At 43.2% G+C, this 7,056-nt stretch overlaps 1 non-coding gene across 1 annotated transcript; it reads right to left on the reverse strand.

The window, feature by feature from the left end:
* Nucleotides 1–596: 596 nt before the first annotated feature.
* LOC123325586 lies at nucleotides 597–703 on the reverse strand. Its single transcript, XR_006540522.1, has one exon. It is a non-coding gene; the product is annotated as a U6 spliceosomal RNA (small nuclear RNA).
* Between the last annotated feature and the right edge of the window lie 6,353 nt (nucleotides 704–7,056).

Below are 7,056 nucleotides of genomic sequence, written 5' to 3' on the forward strand. Positions count from 1 at the left end.
GCCTTCTTCTAGAAAACACGCAGACCCTGCCACCAGGTCCTTGTTCCATGTTCAGACAGACCCTGGCTCTCTGTTGGGGGCTGTCTGAGATGCGGGGTATCCCTGGTTCATGCACTTCACTTCTGGTGGTCATGGCCACTGGCCCCACACACTTCATTCACCTTGACTCCTTAGAGAGGGAATTCCTGGGGGGATGACTGAAAAGGAGAAAACACCCCTAAGTGGCAGGGTTCTTAGGGTTCCTACCACCTGCTGCCCAGAGGAGCTCACCACGCACACTGCTGGCCACCTTCTATAAACAGATGCTGCACACTTCCCCATCTCTAAGCCCAGACCCGCATGTACATATGCCTGTGGAATGCTGCCTGTGGATGTCTCCACCTGTCCAGATGTGAGCTGATAATCCCCTTTCCCCCCGTGTTTCTGAGCCTCTCAGTAGCTAAGCCAGACCCCTGGAGTCACCCAGTCCTGTGGATTCTGCTTCCTGCAGCCAGTTTGAATTCATCTCCTCCTCAGCTCAGCCTCACCTTCTGGGGCTGCTGTCTTCTCTCCAGGCTCCTTCCTTCTGGTCCGCCTCCCTCAAACCCATTCTCCGCCTTGCTGCCAAGCTATTCCCGAAGTTGCATGTCATCCTTGCGCAGGGGCCATGCTAATCTTCTCTGTATAGTTCCAGTTTTAGTGTTTGTGCTGCCGAAGTGAGCACTGCCAAGCTACTCAAAAAGGGAAAGTGTCCACGTGGCTTCTGTAGCGTTCAGGATAAAGTACAGGCACGGAAGTCTTTCCGTGCCCTGGAACCTGCCTCCTCACTTGCCATATTTCCCACTGCTGCCCTTCCCATCCTCACACACCAAACCCCAGAGCTACCAAACTATGAACTTGCCACTTTGTTTTACCTGTCATTCCACTACTGAAGGGATGATGCTGTTGTAAAACAAATTTTTTTGGCATTTTTTTTCTCTTCTATTCACATAGATAACAAATGGTTGACTGTAGTTGATTTTTTTTCTGTTTTCTCAGCTGAATGCCTTCTTTTCACCAGACTTCCCCCAAGGAGAGACAGCCAAAGAGAAAGGTGTTCTCTTTCATTTCTTTAATCAGACACCGACTCTACGCTCACTGGCAGGTAAGACATAAAACTCCGGTAAAAGATAGATGCTGATAAATACCACAAGAGAGGGACAAATAAGATGGCTTAGACCCCATGGTGGGGGGAATTCTTCCAGCGCAAGAATGCAAGAGAGGGAGCCATCCTTGCCTCTCTCTACTGTTCTCCTGCTTTTGCTATACTGACGGTAACTTACTTTTCCAACTCGTCACACTTCCAGATGTGCCCTCTCTCTGGCACAGAAAGCAGGAAATGTGTCTTTCTTTGGTTAAAAGGACTTTCAGAAGATTGGATGTTTAAGAATGGTGGTCCAGAGACCACGTGATCTGAGCTGTGATAAGTGTAAGGTACTGCTGGAGCCTCATCTTTCTGAGATGACCCCCACTGTCAAGGACCCCATCTCCACTGTCAGCATCTTAGACAGGTAAATACCATTAGACTGAAGGGATACAGGAGGCAAAAAGCTGTCTTTAAAGGGCGAAAATGGACATGGAACACATTTGTGGTGGGGAAGGACAAGGCTTTCCAGCAGCTGCTTGATGGCAGCTGGTGTGGGCTGATTGGGTGCATGTACCTTATGTCTTAACATCCGCTTTTTTCCTTAAAAGCAGCTTCTACAAGTCACTGTGCTGCAGCTTTTCCTAGGAGTGCGTATTAGCTTCGGGAAACTCTTAGACAGGATGGAACACTCTGGGAACGCCACCTACAAACATGTGTAGTTGCACCCTCATCAAGCATTTGCTTCACTCGTTGTGGGGTATTTATTCCCCAGGCAGGGCTCTCTCACTGGCTGTAGGATGTCTGATTTCTGCTGTTGGATAACTTCAAGGGTTTAGGGTTCCGAAAGGAACCGCATAATCCCCTTCTCCAACAGCATAGTTCATGTAGTAAATGCTCAGTAAAGATTGCTTACAGGAATGGACATATTCTCTGGTAAAAGATCAAATTGCAAAGAAATCTCCGAAGTTTGAAGTTTGACATGATATACTGGGCAGAGGCAGCCAGTAAATTACTCATAGAACAAACCACAGGTGACTGAAATATGGGGTAGTAATTTTTGTAGGCTCAAGTGGTTTTATGCAGTCCTCAGGATCTCTCGATGGAGTTATAGCCCCGTAATTCAAATAGCTCCCATTTCCTTGACACACACAGACCATGGATCTGAATCCCACATCCTGCCCATGGTTGGCACTGCGTTTTTCTCCACCCCTGCTGTCTTATGCTGCCCCACAAATCCTTGTGTTGGAGCCTCTAGTATGAGGTACATTCACCATTTCTTGGTTTTATACTGTTTCTATGTATTACAGCATATTTAACTTATGAATGAGACTACATCCATTAAAATTGTGTATGGCTTTCTTTGGGAGCCTTGGAAGTTTATTCCTTTTAGCTATCAGTTTTTGCATCCTATAGAAAGCAGAGTGATGTTAGTGATACTTTCTCAGCTTGAGTGTTGGCATGTATGGATTTAGCCCGATCTCTGCACACAAAAATAGAGGGAGAAATCCCTGGTAGGTAGGAGATAAGACTTCTTTTTTTACTTTTTCCTCCTCCTACTTCAACTCTTCCCTGATATGAGGAATTTGAGCTCATGCTATTGTTGTTAGCTCTCTTTCCTATACAGTCTTATATATGCAACTGGTACTTTAACATTTATATATATAATATATATATTACATATATAATATGTAATATATATTACATATATAATATATAATATAATATATATTTTATATTATATAAATTATATAATATATAATATATATAATATATATTAATGATTTATTTATTTATTTGAGAGAGAGAAAGAGAGAGCACAAGCAGGGAGCAGGGAGAGGGAGAAGAAGACCCCCCACTGAGGAGGGAGCCTGATACGGGGTTTGATCCCAGGATGCTGGGATCATGACCTGACTCGAAGACAGACACTTAACTGACTGAGCCACCCAAGCACCCCGCAACCAGTACTTTAAAAGCAGACATGTCACATATGATTATAAACAACTTATTATTATTGGTTTTTAAATTGCCCCGTCAAAGTCAGTCTCTGTAGGGCTAGTTTTCCCCCTAATATTGGATGAAATTTTAGTCAAGCCTCATTGTTTATCTACTTACTTTTGGGTAGTGAAAAGTTGGGGCTCTCTTTAGTCTCTCAAAACAGGTACAGTTCTGTTATGAATATGTGCAGTCATGTAATAATCAAAATTCTGAATTGCATTCAACAGGGAAGCTGCTCCCTTGCTTTGCTTGAGTCTCCATCAGAAGGGCATGGGACCTTTATTTTATGTCTTCTGTCAACCTCTACCTCCTTACCCCTTCTGCACTTCATACATGCATTGGCTAGCTGTGACTTCTGATCATTCTGGGGTTAGAGCAGAGGAAAGCATGTCTAACTTGACTGCCACCAAAATGGTTGTAGATATTTATAGATTTTTAAAAAGATTTTGTTTATTTCTTTATTTGAGAGAGAGTGTGTGTGTGTGTGTGTGAGAGAGAGAGAGAGCACAAGCAGGGGGAGTAGCAGAGGGAGAAAGAGAAGCAGGTCCCCCCGGGGGCTTGATCCCAGGACCCTGGGATCATGACCTGAGCCAAAGGCAGACACTTAACCGACTGAGCCACCCAGGTGCCCCTATATGTAGATGTTTAAAGATGACTCTGGGTGGGGGGGGCACTTTCACAGAACCTTTGGAGACCTCCCTAGTACTAGGGATCTTTCATCTGGCAGTTCCCATGACACAGGCAAATGCATCTCCCTGGCTGATCCTTTATGACTCTACCATTTCCCCTTGGTTGGAATTCTACCATCTTTCCCCCTTGGGCAAAGTGCCTTTAAGATGGTGCCATGATCTCTGTCTCTTTTAATGCTAAAATATAGACCTTGCCACTAAAATGTTGAGCTCTCTACCAAACCCTGTTCACTAAGCTTGAGGTGATTGGAAACTACCCTCACCCTTCCCCCACCTCTGCTAGAGCTGCTTCAGTGGTTAGAGATCCTGCTGCAGAGTGGGATTCATTCGTTGGAGCCTATTGTCCTGGGGACTCAGTAGAAGGTGAGAGTACACTCCCAGTTTTACGTCCGGTAAAATGTAGCATATGCACGTGAAAGAGAACCAAATAATTTTTATGTGGGTTTGATAGTCATAAGTCTCTGGAGAGCCACTGGTGTCCTCACCTAAATGGGCAGGACTTTGTGGGAGGCTCTTACCACAGTGGCTCTGCTCCAAGCAACTGCACCTTTCCTGTTCCTTCGCATGGGCTTCTATTTCTTCCTTTATCATTGCAAAATGAGAGAATGAAATATTCTGTTAGTCCAGTGAACCGGTTGATCTTGCCCTCAGATCTTGAGGTACTCTGAAGCTATCCCCTTGGCATGTAGGAGTATTTCCAAATATCCTTTTCTTTTAGTAACCTAGAATGCAACTAACATCCACATATAAAAATCAATCATATAACCAATCAGTCAATGGATAATCATGGCTCACTTGTGCTCTCTTCTGTGCTAGTGATTTGGAGGGGCTAAATAAGGTCATTTTTTTATATGGGAATATAAACTATGTAGATGTGAAAAGCTATCTGGCAAGTGGGTAAGGTGACTGTCAGGGGGCCTGGCTTGGAGATTGACTAGTAGGAGGCCTTGGCTTTATGGAAAGCTGGTGGAATTTGATGGGACAGGTTAGTGGTTTTGTTTTGTTTTGCTTTTGTTTTTGTTCTTAGAGGGAGAGAGAGAATCTTAAGCAAGCTCCACGCCCAGCACGGAGCCTGACATGGGACTCGATCTCATGACCCTGAGATCGTGACCTGAGCCGAAATCAAGAGTCAGACGCTTAACCGACGGAGCCACCCAGGTGCCCAGGGAAAGATTAGTAATTAAAATTTCTCATCTAAAGCCAAAAATGAAGGGTAAATTGTTCATAAAGGTTTATTCCTGAATTGTGATTCAGGGAGGTTATAATGATTTATGTTTTAATTCTGCCTATGTATAAGATTTGGGTTAATCTAAGACTTATAAAAATAGTAGAAATCTATGCTTTGAAAGTTTGGCTACTCTGTGGGTGCTATAGTTGTGCCCCCTGACTGCTTGAATGCAGTGGAGGCGTCCTGTTGTAAGTGGCAAATGAGTTTGTAACTAGGTCTGTGCAAGACACTAGAAGAGCATGGCAGAGGCCAAAAGGAGGAGTTTGGACTTGTGTGGGATGCACTGAGGACTTTCAAGTGGATGATAAAGATCAAGATGATAAAGAAAGATGAATCCTGCAGCAGTGGGCAGAGCAGAAGGGAAGAGCAGAGTGTCTTCTAAATTTGTTCCTTCCTTTCTATTCACATTGTTGCTCTTACCTTGGATCCTTATTGCTTCTTGTCAGAACTTCTTGCTTTGATGATTCCTCACCCTCTACAGAGTAGTCTCAACTCTTTAACCTACTTGCCAAGGGCTTCTGATACCTGGTTCCTAAATTCTTATCTTCCCGCTCGCCTCTGTGAAGCTTGTTTATATGAACTCTGTTCTCCAACCAGAAAGTTGAGTTATCCAAAATGGTGTCTACCTTCATGTCTTAGTTCATAGAGTTTCCATCCTGATGGTTTATCCATTCCGATTCCATGCATTATGGGCATATCAAATTCATCCCTCTTCAGGAAATCTTCCTGCTCTGAGAAATGGTCCCTTCTTAATTTCTGAAGTACTCATCTGTTCATTGAGCACCTAGCATGTGCCTACATGCTTTCCTATTCATCTCTTGTTGTATATCACATCCCACATTCTAGATTATAAACTTCCAGAAATAACACCCGAGTTTCTAAATTTTTAAAAATTTCCTCTGAGGCTTTAGTATATGTATGTTGTCCAACGCAAAGACAATGGAAGTAGAAGGAATGAGACAGATGCATGAATGATTTTGGAGGAAGAATTCACAGAACTTCGTGATTACTGACTTATCGAGATGCTTCTTGGGGACTTAATTTTTATTTGTATGCTGTTTAAACTCTTGAGATAATGGGTTCCATATACATCCATACTCCTGTGCAAAGAAATTCTTCCTTTTATTTGTCCTAAATTGCCCTTTATACTGATGATCCTATTTAAAGCATAAGGTCTATATGCCTTTTAAAGGTTAGGGCACTGTTTAGCCAGACGCCCAAATATTTATATACTGAGACCTACACGAGTGTTGTCTGATTAATACCTGTCTTCTTGGGAAAGCTGTGAATAATGTCAACATGAACTACATTATTCCTGCTAAAAATTCATCCATTTAGTTTAACTTGCATGTAATGACACCTGAAAGTCAGGAGCTGTTTGCTGAGCGCTATTGCAATCCTGTTGTAGCTCATTCATAACGAATGGCAATGAAGTACCTTCAGCATACCAAATGGGAGCATCAGCATAAATGGGAAATTTAGGGGCTCCTGGAAACCTTTAATAAGTGATGAATATAAAAGGAAAATGCAATGGGTCTCAGAGAAATCCTTGTTTGGAAAAAAAAAGACACCTTCAGTAATAAAACTGAATTGGAAGTTATAACTATGGTATTAACCACATGCTCTATGTTAATGCCAGCTGAAATTTATCAAAATAGCTGAACAATAAAGAAGGTGGAGATGGAGATATTAAATAGGCCTAGGAGGGGCTGGGGAAGGGCAGAACCCCTCCATTTTCTTTCCATCTTTCTCTTTCCTCCTTTTGATTCCTTCTCTTTTCTCCAGTTACAACATCAGCCTCTCTTTCCTCTAAAGGCCGCCTCCTTTCTCTCTCCCTCCTCTTTCCTACTCTGTGAGCCTACCCTCCCTCCTCCGCCATTCTGTTCCCTCTCTGTTGTGAGTTATAGCGTTTTGCAATTTGAGGGACCTTGAGACCATCTAATTTAGTCTCCCTCTTCTTATAGATGAGGCTGAAAAGCCCAAGAGGAATTAACGTACTTGCTCAAATCACCCAGACAGTGTGTGAGAGGATCTGCCCA

The sequence above is a fragment of the Neomonachus schauinslandi genome, chromosome 8, assembly GCF_002201575.2.
Source record: "Neomonachus schauinslandi chromosome 8, ASM220157v2, whole genome shotgun sequence".
NCBI lineage: Eukaryota > Metazoa > Chordata > Mammalia > Carnivora > Phocidae > Neomonachus > Neomonachus schauinslandi.